This window comes from Anomaloglossus baeobatrachus, chromosome 1 (genome assembly GCF_048569485.1).
Source record: "Anomaloglossus baeobatrachus isolate aAnoBae1 chromosome 1, aAnoBae1.hap1, whole genome shotgun sequence".
In the NCBI taxonomy this organism is placed as follows: domain Eukaryota; kingdom Metazoa; phylum Chordata; class Amphibia; order Anura; family Aromobatidae; genus Anomaloglossus; species Anomaloglossus baeobatrachus.
Genome location: NC_134353.1, coordinates 346,561,060 through 346,583,279, shown reverse-complemented (window position 1 = coordinate 346,583,279; position 22,220 = coordinate 346,561,060).

Below are 22,220 nucleotides of genomic sequence, written 5' to 3'. Positions count from 1 at the left end.
AAGTTATGGAGAAAATTATCCAAAGAGAAGATGGTAGTCTTGAGGGAGATTAAAGGTAAGCATAATCTGATAATTCGCAAGGCCGAATTGTGGTCCTAGATGCCAATTTATATGATAAATGTAATATAGGGATATTGGAAGACTCTTCAATTTATGGCAAATTATCATCAGATCTCACAATAGCATTTTAAGAAGAACTAAAATCTCTAATATGGGAAGGCATGCATATAGGTGTTTTAGACCAAAAATGTTTGATTTTTTTTTATTTGTGGTACATCCGGTTATTCCCATACGCCATGCCTACCAAAAGTCCATAAGGATTCATTCCCTCCTAAATTTAGAGCCATAATATCTGGGATAAGTTCATTAAATGAAAGTTTGGGATCCTGGATTGACCATTTGTTACAACTATTGGTCAAAAATATCCTAGGCTATATAAGATATGTTAAAACTGTAATAGAGATCTTTGACAGATTTAGGTGGTCACCAGAATTTAATTGGGTCAGTGTGGATATTATGACACTATATACCTCCATTGCCCATGAAACAGCTCTTAAGGAGTTGGAAATTTTTCTTAGTAAATATAACGACCTGACATATGCCACTCAAGAATTTATTATAATATCTTTCAGATTTTTATTAACAAGAATTTTTTTTCATTTGATAAGGAATTTTAAATTCAGAAGGAAGGTGTTACGGTTCGGGGTTCCGTTGTGCCTGGAACCGGCCTGGTCCCCGGGGTCTGTTAACTCTGCAGCACCACCTGGCTGTCGCTTGAGCCATCAGGTGGCTAGAGTTTTGTACCATCCTGAGCCTAAGTGGTGATGCAACCATACTGAGCATGTGCGTGATGTCATGGATGACAAGACGGTCACTGATTGGTCATCAGTGACATCAGTGATGAAGTGGCAGCCGCTGATTGGTTGTCATGATGTCAGCAATGACGTGGCAGCTCCTGTATGGCTACAGCCGACACTATTACCAAATGCCATGCGGCCTGGTCCAGGGTGGTGGCTATAAAAGGTCTGTAGTTCGGCCAATCGGCACATGAGCGTCATTTTACATGCTGACAGCACGTCAGAGTGAGTGGGTTCCAGCACCATTGTAGTCTGCAGTACTTGTGGCAGACTTGTGTTTGTATGTTGGAGTAATTCTGAATTTAGGGCAGGCGCCGGTACCAGGTACTCGTATCTAGGTACAAGCAGTGTCTCGGCATGGTGAGGGATTAGGGTCCTTCCGGACAAGACGTGCACTCTACGCACACGCCCCGTCTGCAGTTTCAGACTTGTGTATATGTGCGTGCCAGCCCTGGGTACCCAGTGATGCTAACTGGGTGGCCTTCACGGTCTGACGTGCCCCTGTATGCACATGACCGGGTCAGTGGTTACGTTTCAGGTTTCCCAGTGACGCTAACTGGGTTACCTTTCGGTTTTGTCGTGTTCCTACACACGTCCCCGTTATATGTTGCATTCTCATTTGGTTTTGACGTGTTCCTACACACGTGACCATTACTGTTGCCCCTGTGAGGTTAACAGGGACACGCTACACGTAGGAGTGTGCCTTACAAACATCTCCTTCGTTTCTGTTGTGGTTTCCTGAGTTGCTGTAATTGTCCTCCTGTCCTTTGTGGCTTTAACACCTGCCCGGCGGACGTGGGGCAACGATTGATTTCCTATTATTTTTAGAATCAATCGGCCCCTCCGTAACAGAGGGTGTGAATGTGAGAGGGGAATGCTCTCCCTCCCTGGTGAACATTGTGATGGCTGCCTGGGAGGAGTTGTTCATTTTTGAAGATCTGAATCCTTTTGCAGCAAAATTACAATGGTTAGGTAGGTACATTGATGACCTCCTGTTCATCTAAAAGGGGATATCAGGAAAGCCAAAGAATTTATTAGGTATTTAAGTACTAATACATACAATCTTAAATTCACACATGCTTTTGATGATACACATATCAATTTCCTGGACATCACCCTCCGGACAAATAGGGGGTCAAATATAGTGTCCATCCTTCCATACAGGAAGGATTCAGACAGCAACATGATTTTACGGGTACCATCCACAACATGTGATACCTAATATCCTCGTTGGGGAGCTTGCTCGAACCAAAAGAAATTGCTCTGATCCTGCAATATTAGGAAAATAAATCTTCAAGCTGTATGATAGACTCTCAATTAGGGGATATCAACAGGACAGACACAATATATTGTTAAATCAAATTAAATGATACAGATTATGAAGAAATATACCTCAATGTTGAACAAGAACTCTAAACTCTAATAGATCATGAGTTCAAATCAGATCAAGTTTGCAGCGAAGAAAGCGGTGACCATAGGCTCACGACTTTACCCTAGCCTTTATATGAGGAAACCTACCAATAACTTAGACATATGGTTTAATCTAAAGGGTTTTTATAGATATGGGCATAATGTTTGTTTGTCGTGTGAACATGCCTCCAAGTGTACCAATTTCTCTTTTGTTACGGGCAAGGTGTATAATGTTAGTAACTTGAAAGAATTCTAATAGTCAGGGAGTGATCTATTTAATTGAATGTAAGGGATGTAATTACAATATCAGGGGTGTACCCAGGGCCCACTGAAAAAAAAAATTAGGAGGCATTTATTAGATTCTCTGGGTTCACTGAATGTAAACTATTCTGTAGTCTCAAAACATTTTTTGAACAAACATAGTGGAGACACTTCACTTCTGTTCTTCTGTGGCATAAAAAAGTAAGAAAACCCAGTAGGGGAGGTGATTATAGGAGAAACTATTAAATCAAGAATGATTTTGGATGGTCAAATTGGGTACAAGTTCATTGTGTAATCTCAATGTTAGAAGGGACATGATTCTTCAGTACCATTGAGTCATCTATTAAGTTCCATTACATTTTTTATGTGTGCTTTAATGTTTAAAACCCCTTTATTTCCATTCATTTTTGAGGGAACTGTCCTTTACTATTTACAAACATGGTAGAAAGACATAAAGGGCAATCCACTTATCCTATGCATTTTTGTACTTTAAATAGAAGAAAGAAGGCGACACTCTCCATGACCGATGCATAAAAGTCCAATTTATTAAACCAAGTGCTTAAAAACATGCAGACTGGAAGCCGGGTGCGGGCTCTCTGAGGACTACAGCCGTTTTGCGCTGGGTTGCGCTTCTACAGGTCCTTAGCAGTGAACGGAAACTACCCTCCTTTTTGAGAATACATATTTAAGAATATAGCCTCGAACTATAAGTAACCCTGTCCTTGAGCTGTTCAGAGAGTCCCTGGCAGAACTGACTTCGAAGAGCAGAGTCATTCCAAGAGGTCTCCACAGCCCATCGTCTAAAAACTGAGCAGTAGTCTTCCACTCTGTGATCTCCCTGAACCAATCCATGAATCTTGGAATCAGCAACAGCGATCTTATCAGGTTTGTCATAAATGAGAGAGAAATTCCTCTACAGAGGCCAACTCTAGAAAATCCTCAGGCAAGAAAATAGCCCAATTAATTACCTAAGTCCAATACCTATACACACTTCAATTATACTGAACTACCACAACTTGGCACCGGAGTACCGACCAAGAAAGAAGTGAATCGATACAATTTACTATGAAATCTTATTTTATTTTCAATAAATTTATTCAATTATCAATATCAAACAAGAGAGCCACCTGGGGGGGCACATGGTTCCAGAGTCTAAAACATCATTCCTATCCTGTGCAACGTATGTTGTTAGAAATATCACATAGGACAGTGAAGCCTAAACATGAATGGCTTCTATCCATGTGGCCTGTGTAAGGCGTGCGGCAACTGTGTAAAGACCAAGACATTTAAAAATCATGACGGATCCAGAACGTATGATATACGGAAGATATTGAATTGTTCATCTAGTGGTATTATATATCAGGCTGAATGCCCATGTGCGAAAATCTATATAGGTTTAACTATACGAGAATTCAAAGTTCGAGCCCTTGAACATCTTAAAGATATTCACAATGCGCAGACAGCTAAAGATATATCTACCCTAAAAACATTGCCGTGCCATTTTCAGAGACTCCATGGATGCAACCCTAGGGGGGCTAAAATTCCGGGTCATTGATCAGGTCAGTTTGGGCCCAAGGGGGGGTGATTTAGGCCTTGCGTTAGCAAGGCTTGAATGCAAATGGATATACCGTCTTGGTTCCATGGCCCCACAAGGACTCAACGAAAGTAATGGCTTTAGTTCTTTTCTATGATTGGATGGTTTCCCACTTGTAGACTACTATATTAATAGATATAGGTGAGAGTAGTGGTCTAATACTTTGGTTGGAAGTGGAGGTTTAGATAAATAACAGTGGGATTTCGCTTCACTCAATCTTGAGTTATAACATATGTATATACACATATATTTGCATATGTGAAGTTTATAAGCAGCAAACATAGGAGGGATTATTTGTCTAGTTAAATTAGTTGAAATGACGTATGGTAGGCCTATATTGTCAGTGGATTGTTTTTATGGGTGGGTTATGTTTTTAAGTGTTGGTGTTTGATTTTAACTTATTTTATTTGATTTATTCCAGCCAAGGAACTAGTGTCATTCGTTGTGCATGATTGCAGTGATGGAAGCGGGATGACATATATAGGGATCCATGTATGACGATCTGTAATATTGGATATAGCGTAATATTCTTGAGAATCTACAACAATGAATTGATGATGGAAAGAAAAAGAAGAAAATGTGTTCCACACAAATAATATATGACGTCCGGTGCATATGGAGTTTGGAAATAATATATAGCTGTTATGTACGTGTTTTGATATATTTGTATTAAATGATGTCAGATGTACAGTGCCTACAAGTAGTATTCAACCCCCTGCAGATTTAGCAGGTTTACACATTCGGAATTAACTTGGCATTGTGACATTTGGACTGTAGATCAGCCTGGAAGTGTGAAATGCACTGCAGCAAAAAGAATGTTATTTCTTTTTTTTTTTTTTTTTTTTTTTTTAAATTGTGAAAAGTTTATTCGGAGGGTCATTTATTATTCAACCCCTCAAACCACAAGAATTCTGTTTGGTTCCCCTAAAGTATTAAGAAGTATTTCAGGCACAAAGAACAATGAGCTTCACATGTTTGGATTAATTATCTCTTTTTCCAGCCTTTTCTGACTAATTAAGACCCTCCCCAAACTTGTGAACAGCACTCATACTTGGTCAACATGGGAAAGACAAAGGAGCATTCCAAGGCCATCAGAGACAAGATCGTGGAGGGTCACAAGGCTGGCAAGCGGTACAAAACCCTTTCCAAGGAGTTGGGCCTACCTGTCTCCACTGTTGGGAGCATCATCCGGAAGTGGAAGGCTTATGGAACTACTGTTAGCCTTCCACGGCCTGGACAGCCTTTGAAAGTTTCCACCCGTGCCGAGGCCAGGCTTGTCTGAAGAGTCAAGGCTAACCCAAGGACAACAAGGAAGGAGCTCCGGGAAGATCTCATGGCAGTGGGGACATTGGTTTCAGTCAATACCATAAGTAACGTACTCCACCGCAATGGTCTCCGTTCCAGACGAGCCCGTAAGGTACCTTTACTTTCAAAGCGTCATGTCAAGGCTCGTCTACAGTTTGCTCATGATCACTTGGAGGACTCTGAGACAGACTGGTTCAATGTTCTCTGGTCTGATGAGACCAAGATCAAGATCTTTGGTGCCAACCACACACGTGACGTTTGGAGACTGGATGGCACTGCATACGACCCCAAGAATACCATCCCTACAGTCAAGCATGGTGGTGGCAGCATCATGCTGTGGGGCTGTTTCTCAGCCAAGGGGCCTGGCCATCTGGTCCGCATCCATGGGAAGATGGATAGCACAGCCTACCTGGAGATTTTAGCCAAGAACCTCCGCTCCTCCATCAAGGATCTTAAGATGGGTCGTCATTTCATCTTCCAACAAGACAACGACCCAAAGCACACAGCCAAGAAAACCAAGGCCTGGTTCAAGAGGGAAAAAATCAAGGTGTTGCAGTGGCCTAGTCAGTCTCCTGACCTTAACCCAATTGAAAACTTGTGGAAGGAGCTCAAGATTAAAGTCCACATGAGACACCCAAAGAACCTAGATAACTTGGAGAAGATCTGCATGGAGGAGTGGGCCAAGATAACTCCAGAGACCTGTGCCGGCCTGATCAGGTCTTATAAAAGACGATTATTAGCTGTAATTGCAAACAAGGGTTATTCCACAAAATATTAAACCTAGGGGTTGAATAATAATTGACCCACACTTTTATGTTGAAAATTTATTAAAATTTAACTGAGCAACATAACTTGTTGGTTTGTAAGATTTATGCATCTGTTAATAAATCCTGCTCTTGTTTGAAGTTTGCAGGCTCTAACTTATTTGCATCTTATCAAACCTGCTAAATCTGCAGGGGGTTGAATACTACTTATAGGCACTGTATACCATAGTTGGTTTTTATTAGTATTATCTAGTGTTACATGCAGGTTTGAAATACCGTAAAGGGACATATATATAGTTATGGAATAATGGATGTAAAAAATTCTTTTTCTTGTGGATAATGTATGGAATCTATATTTGAAATCTATTGATGCTTATGTTATATGGGGGATCACTGATACAGCGCTGATGGATTACTGGATATGATAAATGTGATTGTTTATCAGGGTTGTGTCAGTCATCCTCTTACTATATTCTGTATTTTGTCTGCATGGAATACCACAGTGAATATGTATATGCGTTGCATTTCCTACGCGTAGTATCCATTACATAAGAATGTTATTCTAGGATGTGACATCATTGCCGGCAGTGCGCATGCTCCGTTGTTCCGCTCCTCAGACTTCCGGACATGCGTATATCATGTGCCCTAAAACGTGATGACGTTTGCGGGTCAGCGCGCGCAGCCCGGAAGTCTCTTTATAAGGAGGAAGCGGCAACATCGCCATGCGCCCACGTACACCGGAAATAGCTTATGCTACGTAATGATGAAGGCACGTTAGACACTGTTTATTGGCTGGATTACAATATATAAACACAGACGTTTCCCCACCTTGACACGCCCCCTTTTGATAAAGCGAGTGGCGAAACGTACGTCAGGGGTGGAGGGAACGCATGGCCAGATAATTCATTCTATAATGTAAGTACTTTCTATCTTCTTTGATGTTAAGCATTGTGTAATTAGCGGCATTGGTTTGCTGTGTCATTCCATATAGACAGTCTTATAATTGCTCAGCTGGATGATGGATATCCTGTTGCTAAACGAGTGTGACATGATGGGATGATTCACCCGGGGTGATGGAGTGTGGTGTGGCATATAGGATGGCGGTATCGGCTATCACTATATAATATGTCAGCTTGTGCTGAGGATTCACAAGCAATAGGTGAGCCGATCCAGCCATATAATTGTGACCTGTGGCCATATATCATGGCCCTAGATGAAAATAGATCTTTTTTGTCCCAGTATGTGTCACACTGAAGTAGCAGGATAGTAGATGGTGTGATATATATTAATGTTTAGGCTTCACTGTCCTATGTGATATTTTTAACAACATACGTTGCACAGGATAGGAATGATGTTTTAGACTCTGGAACCATGTGCCCCCCAGGTGGCTCTCTTGTTTGATATTGATAATTGAATAAATTTATTGAAAATAAAATAAGATTTCATAGTAAATTGTATCGATTCACTTCTTTCTTGGTCGGTACTCCGGTGCCAAGTTGTGGTAGTTCAAGAAAATAGCCCAAGCCTGTTGATAACCACAAAGCAAAGACAAAATAATGCCTACTTGCTGACTCTTGGACTCAGAGGATACCAAACGTACCAAAACAGAGGACTTACTTTGGTCAATGTCAAAGCAATCTGGCATCTTTACCTTAGGTTCCAACACAATACCCTGATGACCTCAATCACTAGTAATGGCCGAACGTGCATGCTAATGTTGGTCCTTAATTTTAGCGACGTCCAGTGACAAGGCCTGTAGTTGTGCAGCCAAGAAACAAACCGGATACATGAGAGCCCCCAGAATGCACCAAATGGGCTGGCTCTAATGTTATGACTGAACTCTAACACTCTCATAGTGATGGACAAACCAGGGAAATGTAAAACCAGAAATCCAAAGATTCCAAAACAGGCTACTACTTGCCTAAACCTGACCCTGATTTGTCTCTGCCTGACAGCGGACGTTGCCACTCTAAGATCACGTAATGGTGCCCCCACTCATTGACAGCTGACCCTGAGTGTCCTTAACTGCACCCTAAGCTATAAACCAAGTGTAACACAAAAACAACAATAAACATTAATGAAGTCCACACAGGCCAACAGAGGGTGACACAGAGGGCTAGTAATGTGCAAATACAGTCGCACAGGAATGATGAAATACAATAAACCAAAAATATTACCAGAATACGTGGAAATCCTCCCAAACCTAAATGAAACAAAATAGAAAATAACTGGGAAGAGATGCACACAAACAAACTACAAAGAATTGAAATAGCAATGTCTGAGTGAGAAAATCTTAACTGTTGTGAATATCATCAGAGATGGTGCTGTTTCCGGGAGTGTTTCTGGGGTCCCTCTGGTGGCTAGTTCTGGTAGTGAGTCTGATTCTGCATCTGTTGCTCAGACAAGTGTTGGAGATGATTGCTGTTTCAGGAAACATACGGAGTCCAGCCTGTGGGGATATAGGAAGGCAGTCTCTGTCTAACCTTTGCCGGTGATAATTGTTTCTGCTCCATGTTAAGATGTCCTGAAATTATCCTCCAGCCTTTAGGCTTTTGCCTTTCCCTGTAGGCTTTGTTTTGCCTTTTTTTCAGCGCCTTTTTGGATATTCCAGGAATGATTTCCACAGCTATTTTTCATTCCTTTGCATCAGTTTTGTTTCCATGTCATCCTGAGTCTGCAGATATGCCTGATAAGTATTTTGTTTTCTTAGTCTGGGCTTGGTTAAAGGCTGAATTTGCACTGAAGCACGTTTCTGCTTAATCTATGTCTTGTTCTAAATCTGTGCTTGAGAATATTCCCTTTTTGCTTTTTTGCAAGTGAATAAGTGCTCTTCCTGCACTATTTTTGGAGGACTATTTATTCCCAGCAAGAAAGAGAGTTTGTACTCCGTTTGATAAGGAGTTTTGTATTTTTGTATCTCATGTGTTTTTGTAGTTAAGATCTTTTCTATTATATTTGCATTTTCTATTTAAATGTATTTGCACAAGAGTTCCTGATATAGTGGGAGGAACATCGTGTGATCTTTTAGGGGATTTTTGATTCTGAGGTGTTGGTATTATTCAGGGTTTTTACTGGCTGCAACCAGCAGTCTATCCTTTACTTTTGTATCTAGCTAGCAGGGCCACACTTTGCTTGATTCTATATCTACCATCTGTGTGTTGTTTTTTCTTACATCACTGTCCTTATATGTTGGGGGCTTTGACTTTCCTTTGGGGCTGCTCTGAGGTAAGTCAGGATTCATCATTCCATCTTTGAGGTTAGTTAGTTTTCCGGCGGTGACGAGACAACTAGAATTGTTAGGAACGCTCCATCGCTACTTCTAGTTGTGTTTGTGTAGTCAGTGGATTGCAGCCAGCTAATTTTCCAACTACTCTTGTATATTATCTTCTACCATTTTTTATGGGATTTTTTGCAAGATCTTTTGTGGTCTCCTGACCATGATAACACTTAACCAAAGAGCAGGGACTACAGACAATCCAAGCGAGAAAGTCCACACACACAGAATCACGGTTCGACCCCGGAGTGGAGCCATGACAGTGCTATTATGGAAGCAATGTGGCAAGGACAGTTATGAAGGTACTGTAGGTTGCAATGTTCTAGGTACACTATGACTGTCATAGCTTAGCGACTAGCATTGGCAGGCATCAACTAGCATCCTACTAAGATGTGTGATTGACACTGTTCCACAGGCATAGTGAGAGTTGTACTTTTGTAGGCCCAGCATGGATATCATTCTTTGATAAGGGTTCAGTTTCTTTATTACACTTTTTATAGTTTTCATGTGATGAAGTGAATTAGTCTGGTTGCATATCAGTTGCTGTGAATAAGTAGTAACAAATTACCACCTATTCACATTATAGAGTATTTAATCTTTATATCTGTCAAAAGCATTTAGATACAAAAACATATCTGAAGCAGTGTGTATGGTACCTAATTGTTACAGCCATGTGCTCTAGATACATTCTGAGATCCAAGTATGTATCGTTGCTAGTCCCGGAAGTTACTAAATGATAGAGCCAAGATTAATTTCAACTTTGTTCCTTTTTATAACTTGTTTTACAGCTTCCAAAATTTCCATTCTGGCATTATGTTTATTAGTATGAATACTGCGTATGTACGATATACAGTATCTAATAACACTAAAATAAAAAAAAAAAAACCAATATCGATATGTCTTTTGGCATATATTCCTTCCAAACTCCCAAGTTATCCTGGCAGGATTTACACTTTTTTTAGTAGAGGATTTGCTTTAGAACTCAACCAAGTAAATTTGAATTATTCAGAATACATGAATGGAGGGAACCTTGCTGTGCGCTGAACATTTTTTACTCAGTAAGAGACTTTTCCAAGGTCCATTCTAAGGAAAATCTTCGATAACAGTATTATTATATTCAGACTTGCCAAGTCTTCACTAATGTCTGGGAGGCTTGCGGAAATGGTCTCCTCTCAGACTTTCAGACAAATTGGCAACTTTCCGGGTCACTGCACAAATCTCCCACAAGTCAGCACTCCCCAAGGTTTTCTGCCAATTAAAGTAACCGGCACAGCCTGACATCCTATTAACAGAGTGTGGTCTGTTATTTTCATGGAATTTGTGAAGAAGGCACTTAACTTAGACATGAACACAGCCTTACTTCCACTCTCAATGGTGTCTGTGCCAGACTGGTCATCGGGCAAATCTGGTAAATGTTCAGATGGGTCGGGCTGTCAGTTGGACATATCCATTGCAACACTGTTAACAGTATACGTGCCCTCAGGATACCAGTATTGTTAACAGCTGTGGAGAAGCATGGAGCTAAGATGACCATCATACTGTGTGAGGGGCTGTGATGATCTTCTTACTGTGTGGGGTTTGGAAGCCATCATGCTGGGTAGGTGGAGAAATGTGGTATCATTCTGTGAGAGGGCAATTTTGGCAGCATCATACTCTATGGGGGCAATAGAAGGATTATTGTGGCGCCCCTGGGCTTCAGGCCCCGCAGGGTATTACACCACTTTTCAGGGGTAATATCTATCCCAGGTTAGGATGGGGTTAACCTGCCCGTGCCTTCACAAACCACACACATACAACAGTAAGGTACCTTCCCACAGGGGGTTCGACTAGGGCAGACAGGGGAGTTAGCCATCATGAAGCATGGGACTTTCCCAGTCGCTAGGACAACCACCGGGTGCGAGCAACACATGGGGTAGAAGTAGGCGCAACCAACACACTTACAGCAGAACCTTCCGAGGCACAGCTTGGGATAACATCTAGCACTAACAACATGAGTTAGTATTTCTCTCTCTTCGTGGACCCGTGGCTTGGAGCAGGAGGCTCGGCCCGGGTTCCGGATAGCAACTGAGGGACACTTTACTAAAAGATTTTCATGGGCATGTGACCGCCGACTACCCGGGATCGGCTGGAGCCCATCGTGGCGGAGATTGGTACTCTGGAGCAGCGCCTGAACTACTTGTGTTTAAAAGACCTGGAACCGCAGCCCCTGTCTCTGCCTCTCCTTTCCCGGCGCTGTCGCCCTGTGCTGCGGCGTCAACGGGGACTACCACTCCCCATGGCATTACGATCTTAAAAAGACTTTCTTAACCTCCAACTACCACCTCCATCCTCCCTGTTACCATCCAAGCCTCCTTTCTATAGGCCTCGGGGTAACGGAACCGGGCCAGACAACCCCATGACAACGCAGAGGATCTGTATCCCCAGCCCGGCAATGAGTAGGTTAAAACACCTGCCCCATGGGGCACTACATTATCATGGTGGGTAAGAACACTAAAGGGCTTCAATAGGTACAAAATAACAATGTTAATGCTGTAAAACATATCCAATGTCTGTTTATTAAAAAGTTAGGAAGTGTATCCTTCTGTGGCTGTGCCTATATGAAGTGATAGGACTTTTGCTACTTGGTCCCGTGATTTCTTTGTTTGTTTCTGCTAAGGAGCATTATTATGAGGTGGCACAATAATGGTGGCAGAGAGGGCATTATTATAAGGAGGCACAGTGGGGAATCATCATTATAGGGAGAGCACAGGAGGCAATATTGTTATTATAAGAAGTGCAAGGTCATTATTATTATAAAGGGTCTAGAGCAAATATTATAAGGAGGGACAAGGGATATTATTACTATATGGTGCTGTATGACAGTAAGGAGGCATAGGATAGCATTATTACTACAAGAAAGTAAAGAAAGAACATTACTGTGTAGATGCACAGAGGGGACACTCTTATTGTGTGAGACACAGCAGGAAGGAACTACTACTATATAGAACACAGAGGAGCATCATTACTGTCTAGGGCAGGGGTGGGGAACCTTTTTTCTGCCGGGGCCATTTGGAAATTTCTACCAACCTTCGGGGGCCGCACAAAATTATCAATGTTTAAATGACCCTGCTATATTTGGTGAAACAATTAATTAACTCACCCCTACTATGATGGCCGGAGCGGCTTCTCTTTGGTGTGGCTGTGATGTTCGGTGATACTAATCATGTTTCTTCTTGCAACTGGTTTTCCAGGTTTGCCTCCGTCTGGAGCATAGTCAACTTTTTGTGATTATAAGATTGGTAAATCATATACATCACATAACAGACGCTATATATACATCACAGGAGACGTTGAAGGTACATATATCACATAGGAGACACTGGGACTGCTGTATATACATCACAAGAGACGCTGAAGGTACATATCTCACATAGGAGACACTGGGACTGCTGTATATACATCACAGGAGACACTGGGGGCATATACATCACATAGGAGATGCTGGGACTGCTGTATATACATCACATAGGAGGCACTGAGACTACTGTATATACATCACAGGTGACACTGGGGGCACATACATTACACAAGGGACAGGGGACATGTAAATGACCCCAGCATCTCCAATCTGATGTATATGCCCCCAGCATCTCCAATGTGATCTGTAAGTCACATGAGACGCAGGGGGCATACACATCACTGGAGACGCTGGTGGCATGCATATCACAAGAGACGCTGGGGGCATGCATATCACAAGAGATGCTGGGGGAATGCACATCACAAGAGGGGCTAGGGGCATGCACATCACAAGAGGGGCTAGGGGCATGCACATCACAAGAGGGGCTGGGGGCATGCACATCACAAGAGGGGCTGGGGGCATGCACACCACAAGAGGGGCTGGGGCACAGACAGCGCAAGAGGGCCTGGGGCACAGACATCACTGTAGGGAGCACAGACATCACTGGGGGGAGGCACAGACATCACTAGAGGGATGCTCACAGGACTAGGGGGCTGCACACAGGACTGGGGGATAGGCTGCACACAGGACTGGGGGATAGGCTGCACACAGGATTAGTTGATGGGCTGCACACAGGATTGGGGGATGGGCTGCACACAGGATTGGGGGATGGGCTGCACACAGGATTGGGGGATGGGCTGCACACAGGATGGGGGGCTGCACACAGGACTGGGTGATGGGCTGCATATAGGACTGGGTGATGGGCTGCACATAGGACTGGGTGATGGGCTGCACACAGGATGGGGGGTGCACACAGGACATTGGGGGGCACACTGCGCTGTGGGTTTCATGCAACTCTGGGAGAGAGGGTTTACAGAAATGGGGTGGGGAGGCACAAAGCACTGGAAAAGGCACATAGCAGCAGAGGGCCGGTGCTGGACTCACAGCAGCATCACACTCACAAAACCGGAGTGCAGGCGCCGGACACACAGCATCAGAAGGAGAAGGCGGGCACAGAGCTCCGGAGGGCAGGGGATGGGCACACACAACGCTGGAAGCTGTGATGTTGCTGTGGAACCCGCCCACAAAGTAAGTCCTGATCACATTAGCACTGGCAGACTGGAGAACACATTGGTGCGCACAAGCAACAATGTGTGGAATTAAAGGGCCGGCGGCCTGCAAAACTGCGGCGACAGCACGACCACTGCCTCCCCCGGGATTCTGCCCGGGGGCCGCAAAAAAAGGTCAAGGCGGGCCGCATGTGGCCCACGGGCTGGAGGTTCTCCACCCCTGGTCTAGGGCACGGATTACAGTACTATATGGTTTGTGTAGAGGTGGAGGTGTGACGCCCTGGGCAAGCCAGGGGTCACAGGTCATGACACCACCACACACCCCACATTCCCTGCAGGAACACCAATGTCAAAACACAAAACCCTTGTTGCCTTCCTTCAGGGGCTGATGTCCACACCAGGGGGTGGGCCAGGCGGTTGGCTCCGCCCACCGAGGAGTTCACAGCCCTGGAGGCGGGAAAACCAGGCAGATAGAGTTGAGAGTTGAAGGAGTTCAGTGGAGAGTTTTGTGGAGAGTAGAAGTGAAGTGGTAGAGGAGCAAGAGAGAGGAGTTAAGGTGGAAGAGAAAGTGACAGTTAAGAACCTGAAGTCGGTCCGGGTGTGTACCCCGGACTGAGACAGCAAGGTTGGCAGACGGCGGTGACCGTCTGCAGGAGAGGCTGATCGGAGGTTGCTGAAAGGACCGTGGACGGGTGGTGGCCCGGCGGTACCGGAGCGGTATACAAAGAGAAGCCAGCACCATTGGCAGGGGCCTTTCGGATCCCGGCAAGGCTAGGAGTCGCCGTAATTTGCCAAATCCGTCAGTGAAGGGGACCTCCGGGTCTCCCAGCAGCAAAGTCCCGATTGAAGGCAACAGTCCAACCGTGAAGGGGAGACACCGCCACTGCCAAGGCACCAGTTTCCCAGGGCCAGCGCCTGCGGGCAAGAAGAGGGGCTCCTCCGGCTCATATCCAAGCTGGGGAGCGGGTTACCGGTGGGAATCCATCGCTACCAACAACCGTTTCTAGGTGCAGGGAAGAGACAGTCACCGCTAACTTGCAGGGAACATCCACACCGCAGCCGTCCGAGGGACCCGTCCAACCAGCCGTTTGTTTACCGTGAACTGTGTCATCCTCGTTGGGCTGAGTGAGTACCTCCGTGCCGTGCAGCACAGCGCTGCCCCTGCGTCCCTGCACCTCCACAGGCCCCATAACGCGCCTGTCCACCATTCTAAACCCCCGTCATCGGGCCCCGGGACCACCAGAACCCCCTACCCACGGAGGGGCAAACCAACATCTAGCCGCTCCATACCACCACTCCCGGGATCCCCAGACGGAGCAGCGGTGGTGTCCACACAATCACCACAACCGTGGGTGGCGTCACGGACATTAATCAAATCCCCCACCAACAAATCACCCCTTTCACTCACGGGCGAGGAGCGCCACTCGAGTCCCCGGGATCCGGCCTATCGCTTGAGCCACCGAGCAGCAGTAGCCGCAGAGCAGCGGCGGCCGGACCCGAGCAGTGGGAGAGCGCAGCGTTGACACCCTCCTCCCCGCCCGCGATAGAGGAATGTGAGGAGGGTCTTGGAAAAGCAAAAGGCTAAAGATGTCTCTGTGTTATATTTTGCAGGGACAAGTTATGGATAGAAGAAAAGGTCTTTGCAAAGTGGGTCAAATGGAAAATAAAAGGGAAAATGATGATCAGCGGGAACATCACTGGTGAGTATCTGTACAGTAGACACATAGATCGTCTGCAGAGCACTTGTTTAAAACTGATATTACCATTGTATGATCGTTGTATAATGGTAATATCAGTCCTAGTACAGTAATTTTAGGTAAAGCACCACGCAGGTGTTTTTTTTTATGTCAACACTAGAGTGGTGTCACTAGTCTTCTGTTCTTCCCAGTGTCTTCTGGTCCCATTCCGTCATCTTGTGAACACAGTTACTCACTCATAAAGCTAACAGTCACAAACTCTCATTGTAAGTCTATGAGAGCATTTTTCTTGCTCTCATAGACTTACATTGAGAACTAACCTCCTCAACTAACCTCCTGCTCACTTGGCAGTTCACAAACAACAGAAGACAACTGGAGTGCTGTCAAAAACAGAAGATGATGTTGAGGGGTAAGGATATTGCTAGGGACAGGAAACTTACATTAGTGATACTACTCCGGTCGTGAAATAAAATACATACGCTGGAGTAATACTTTAATGATAAGTATTGTAGTATTATCACTACAGTACATGATGGTTATATGTTGTTATCATTTTGAGTTTGTTTCTGTTATATTACAATATTATTATTATTATTGCAGTAATATTATTAAATCTTATTCAATGCTTTACAAAAGTATTCACCCCATTGGTATTTTTACATGTTTTGCTGCCTCACTACCTGGAATTTTTTTTTTTAGGGCTAGCCTCAGTTCATGGAAAGAACATGCTTACAACTGTGAATATTTGGTTTTCATTTTATTGTGACGCAAACAACTATTAGGGCAAAATAACGGAAAACCTCAGTGTGCATATCTGTTCACCCTCCTAAAGTCAGTACTTTGTAGAGCCTCCTTTTTGCAGCAATTAGGCTATGTGCGCACTAGAAATGGGAAGTTTCTCAAGAAAATTTCTTGAGAAACTTCTGGGAGTGAAAGATTTCCGGACCTCCGGAAAAAATCCGCACCAATTCCGCATGCGGATTTGCCGCGGATTTGCCGCGGATTAGCCGCGGAATAGCCGCGATTTTGCCGCGATTTTCCCGCGGGTGGTTCCCTGCGGATTTTGCAGGCTGTACTGCCGAAATCCGCAGGGTACCTGCGGAAATAATGGACATGCTCATTTTCTCAAGAAAGTTTCTCGAGAAATTCTTCTCAAGGAAATTTCTTGAGAAAAATCCGCACAAGTGCGCACAGCTATTTTTATTTTTCATAGAATTTGCTGGGAAATGTCTGCACAAAGATTGCAGACATTTCTCAAGAAGTTTCCGCGGAAAATCCGCGGGTAAATCCGCGGGTAAAAAGGTCTAGTGCGCACAGAGCCTTACAGCTGAAAATTGCATTGGATAAGTTTCTATGAGCTTTCCACATCTTGCCACAGGGATTTTTGCCCATTCCTCAAGGTAAAACTCTTCCAACTCCTTTAAATTAGATGGTTTCCTCTGGTGAACAGCAATCTTAAAGTTTAACTAAAGATTAAAAATTGGCTTAAGGCCTGGACTTTGAGTAAGCCATGCCAATACATTTCCCCTTAAACCACTCGAGTGTTGATTTAGCAGTTCGCTTTGGGTCATTGTCTTGTTGGAAGGTGAACCTCCGTCCCAGTCTCAAATCACTGACAATCAAGAAATAACGTCGTGAACAACATTCTGAGTCTGAACTGGGTGCAAAAACCTAAAAAATCTACACTATATGGAGAGAAGGTATGCGCACTAGTGACTATGTAAGGGGAATATATGAAAAGCAGAAACTGCAGTGTGAATACTGACATGAAAAATCCAATAGCTATATGTAAGAATGAAAATATGAAAAATGGAATCTGCATTACTGCCATGAACATATGAATCAAGAGAAATTTAGCTACTGAATTGATCAATGCAATAGAGCCCCAACACTACGCCAAAGTATTTCTCTACATTGAGGTCCCTAGCTTGTGTGTGTCCTCTCATGCAGTTAAAAAACTTACCGTGTATGGGAAGCTGAGACCCTATATGCGTATAATGTGGACTGGCAATAGGTGTGAGTGGGGCCGGGTTCACAAACGAAACACTACAAATCAATTAAGAAATAACGTCTGGAACACCATTCTGAGTCTGAACTTGCATTGATCAATTCAATAGCTACATTTCTCTTTATTCATATGTTCATGGCAGTAATGCAGATTCCATTTTTCATACTTTCACTCTTGCATATAGCTATTGGATTTTTCATGTCAGTATTCATACAGCAGTTTCTGCTTTTCATATATTCCCTTTACATAGTCACTGGTGTGCATACCTTCTCAAATCACTGACAGACTGAAACAAGTTTTGTTCAAAAATATAGTATTTTGCACGCACCATCCATATTTCTCTTGACTCAGACCATTTTTCCTGTCCCTGTTGCTGAAAAACATCCCCACAGCATGATGCTGCTAAAAACAATGTTTTACTGTGGGGATGTGTGGCGCCCCTGACCTGGTCAGGCACCACTGAGTACTGCACCCATGCTGGGACAGTACTTCCAGGTAGTTCTAAAGGCCGGAAAGAGGTGTGTACGCACAGACACATAGCAACCAGGTCTCCCGCACCATTAGATGGGACTCTTGGGCAGTCCCTAGAGGGGTCTGGCCTTCAATTCTTGTCAAGGGGTGTAGTGGAGAGCCTAGGAGCTAAGATGTAGAGGCTGAAAGGAAAGCTGTGGAGCGAGCCAGTCTGGTAGTGGTGAGCGGTGGTTGCTAGGAGACGCAGACGCGCACTCACACTAGTCAGACCCTGCACGTGAAGTAGCCGTTAGCGGGGGAGAACGGTTACCAGTCAGTCAGAAAGACAGAGAGAGACAGTCGAGTACGGGGACTGCTGGTGACTAGGCACATACGGGGAACAGGTCCCTAGAGTAGATTCAAGTTTAACTATCTGCTAAACCTGCCGGTGAGGGGAACTACAAGTCCCTCACCAACCATACAGAGTCCGAGCCTCAGCAGCAACGCAGGCACCCATAAGGAGACAGACCCAGAAGCCATCTCACCTGGTCCACGCTGCCGGCAAACGGTCCAAAAAGGGGAGAAAAGGCAGTAGCGTCATCCCTGGATAGACCCCACGGTACTTCAAGTCAGGGGGTATCCGAAAAAAGAGTGCTAGGAAGGTGAGCTAACCTGTTACCCTCAGACTGGCCTGAAGGAGCTCCTGGTTCTCACCTGGTTTATCTCAGCATCGCCCGGATTACCTCAAAGAAACAACTGAAGTGAGTAAAGAGCAGTTGAAAGACTTTCTGGATTGAGACTGAGTTATCTTGGGACCTGTTGTTCTACACACCTGAGCCCCTGGGGCCTGCCTCACTCACGGGAGGCCACACCATCCGACTGCAGACTCCATCAGCCCCAGACGCTCGTTAAACCTGCAGTGGCGGTCACCCATATCCCTGACCGCAAGCCGTGAGTGGCATCACGACACATACAAAACTACATACCTGTTGCCATATATACAGAAGAAGACCCCGTGGCGTCCCTGAGGCTGGAGCGACATCGCTGGGATGACACAGATGGTGTTCTTGGGGTGATGAGCTGTGTGAGTTTGACACCAGACATAGCTTTTACCTTCGTGGCCAAAAAGTTTAATTATGGTTTCATCTGACCACAGCACCTTCCTCTTTACATTTGGTGAGTCTCTAACGTGTATTAGAAATATGTTTTGTAATAATCTTCATTTCCTGCATCCAGAGTAATATAAGTAATGAAGACCTCATTCTGGTGAAGGGGACAAATCTGGCATCGGCCTGTGTGCTTTGAAATGCCAGGGCTGACTTTTACTCCCATTCCATCCCTGACTATAGCCCTCAATCGGATGTAAAAGTGCAAGAGGCAGCATATCATGACAGTATGAAATCACACCTATATTTTGATTCGCAAATACTGCATGTAGTTTTAGAACAGAAAGGGGGGGAGCCATCACTGCTTGAGAATGGCATGCAAACAAAAGTGAAAATTCACATATTATTCCAACTGTACTATAATGCAAAATGAGATATTTAGCAAATAATTGATCAATTTTTTGAGCCACCCCTGCTACATCACGGCAAATCTCAATAGGGGGATCCTGCTCTATATTTAATATTTACATTGTACTATGTGGCCTCCTAAATTCATTAAAAGCAGAACCGTATTGAAGCAACACATATACCTGCAACATATCAGAAACCACTTCCATGTTTTCAAGGAAAGGCAATTGCGAATGAAGGCAATCCAGGTCCCAGCATGTGCAGCGAATGCCACCCACGCCGGGACAATGTCAAAACTGGTCCTCACAGTGCCAAACCAGGGTCCATGAATGGAGGCGGAATAGGTCCAAGTATAAGGTGCTTAATTAACAAAGCCTGTGGACAAGGGGGAGGTGGTTGAATGTGAACAGCGACCAATATATAATTTTGTAGAAGCAGAAGGAAGTTTCAAACCAAACCAGGTATGCACGGCACGACGTGGGTGGCATTCGCTGCACATGCTGGGACCTGGATTGCCCTTATTTGCAGCTGCCTCTCCTTGACAACATGGAAGCAGTTTCTGAAAAGTTACAGGTACATGTGTTGCTTTAACATGGTTCTGCTTTTAATTAATTTAGGAGGCCACATGGCACAATGTAAATATTAAATATAGAGTAGGACCACCCCTATTGAGATTTGCCATGACGTGGCAGGGATGGCTAAAAAAATTGATCAATTATTTGCTAAAAATCTCATTTTGCAGTATAGTACGGTTGGAATTATATGTAAATTTTCACTTTTAATTGTTTGCATGCCATTCTCAAGCAGTGCTGGCTCCCCCCCTTTTTGTTGCATGCAGTTTTAGGTACAGACAACACCAACTCTACAGCTACATATTTAGATTCAGCCGCGGTCAGATTATGCATGTGTAGAATCAGAAGGAGATGGATGTAGCTTGTTCCACAGTAATTGAATGCCAGATAGTATGTGGGAATAGATAGAAGTCCATTTATTTTATATGCACGGTGGCATGTGCCTGAAATTCCAATTAATTGGGAGGCTGAGGCTACAGATGGCAGGAGTTCTGGTCTGCCCAGTGATATATTGATTGAATACATAAACTAAGTTCGAGATCAATATAATGACTTTGGCGGAGGAACTACCTGGATGCCTTAAGGAGGGGTGAACTAGCACAGGTCATTAAAAGGAAGTTCTTTTAACTGATAACGGTTTAATTTTTAGAGTTCGCACAAGCTGTTTGTAAATTAAAAAAATGGGTGAACAAGCCATATTAACTTACAATAAGGCAACTGTATTATCTATGAAACATGCTCATTTCTACTGCTGACTTCTATAACTTAAGTTTTTAAAGGAAGTATTTTAAGTATTTTAAGCCTTTTTCACATCTAAAAATTGTACGTGCTTTAGACATAGACTTACCACCTATGTTTGTGCGAGTGTGTCGTAAAACGGCAGCTGGATAAGGAGTTGTAAACCTTTGATTTATATTTATGGGACAAGAAGAACCATGATGGTGTAAACTCAATGTTCATGTGGGTTACCAAATATATTCCTAGTACATCACCAAAGTGCTGTAAATCCAGTCCCCTGTGGAGCAGCTTATGGCTCTAACATTCACATCTATAAAATTCTTTTGCAGAAATGGTGACGGTTTGTTCATAGACAATTCCAGGATGTGTGATTTTGCAGAAACCAATTATGCTTCAAGAAAGTCCTTACTCATTTTGCCGTCAAGAAAAAAGTGTTGGATAAAAGGTTAAGACAAACAATTTCTTTTGTTTTCTATTTACTTTATTTATTTATTTTTTTAAATGACCCCTATCCTCAAATTGTGAGTTCTAAGGGAACATATATTTATATGTGACATTAAACCTTTGTTTTTGTAATATTGGTCATGTTTTTTTTCGCACTTTTCTTTTGTTTTTAGGAGGGAATTTCTTTAGACACACTCATTGGGTCTCCCAATTAATTATCTGTACAGAAACATGTCTCCTTTGCATCACTGCTTTATTTTTTTGATCCAAAGCCTCCTCACCAAACCATAATGTTCCTGGAAGTGCACTAACACCAGTGGTCTACCACTTGAACCTCCATTTCCAGTACAATATAATCTTTTTTCTCTATTGCAGATTTTTCCTGCAAAGCCATAGCATGAATCGCCTGAGATCTGTTCTGTTAAATAGCCTAATATAATCATTATACCTGTAGTTTCCGTTAATTTAATTTGTAATCGCTGTGTTCACTGTCATTGCCAAAAATGTTTACACAGACCCAAATTTAGGTTTCCACAAACATTGCTGCTTCAGTTTTTATAGTGACAATTTCCATTAACTCCAGAGTTAAGGCCCCGTCACACTAAGCAACATCGCTAGCAACATCGCTGCTAACGAACAACTTTTGTGACGTAGCAGCGATGTTGCTAGTGATGTCGCTGTGTATGACATCCAGCAACAACCTGGCCCCTGCTGTGAGGTCGTTGGTTGTTGCTGAATGTCCTGGGCCATTTTTTAGTTGTTGCTGTCCCGCTGTGAAGCACAGATCGCTGTGTGTGACAGCGAGACAGCAACAACTAAATGTGCA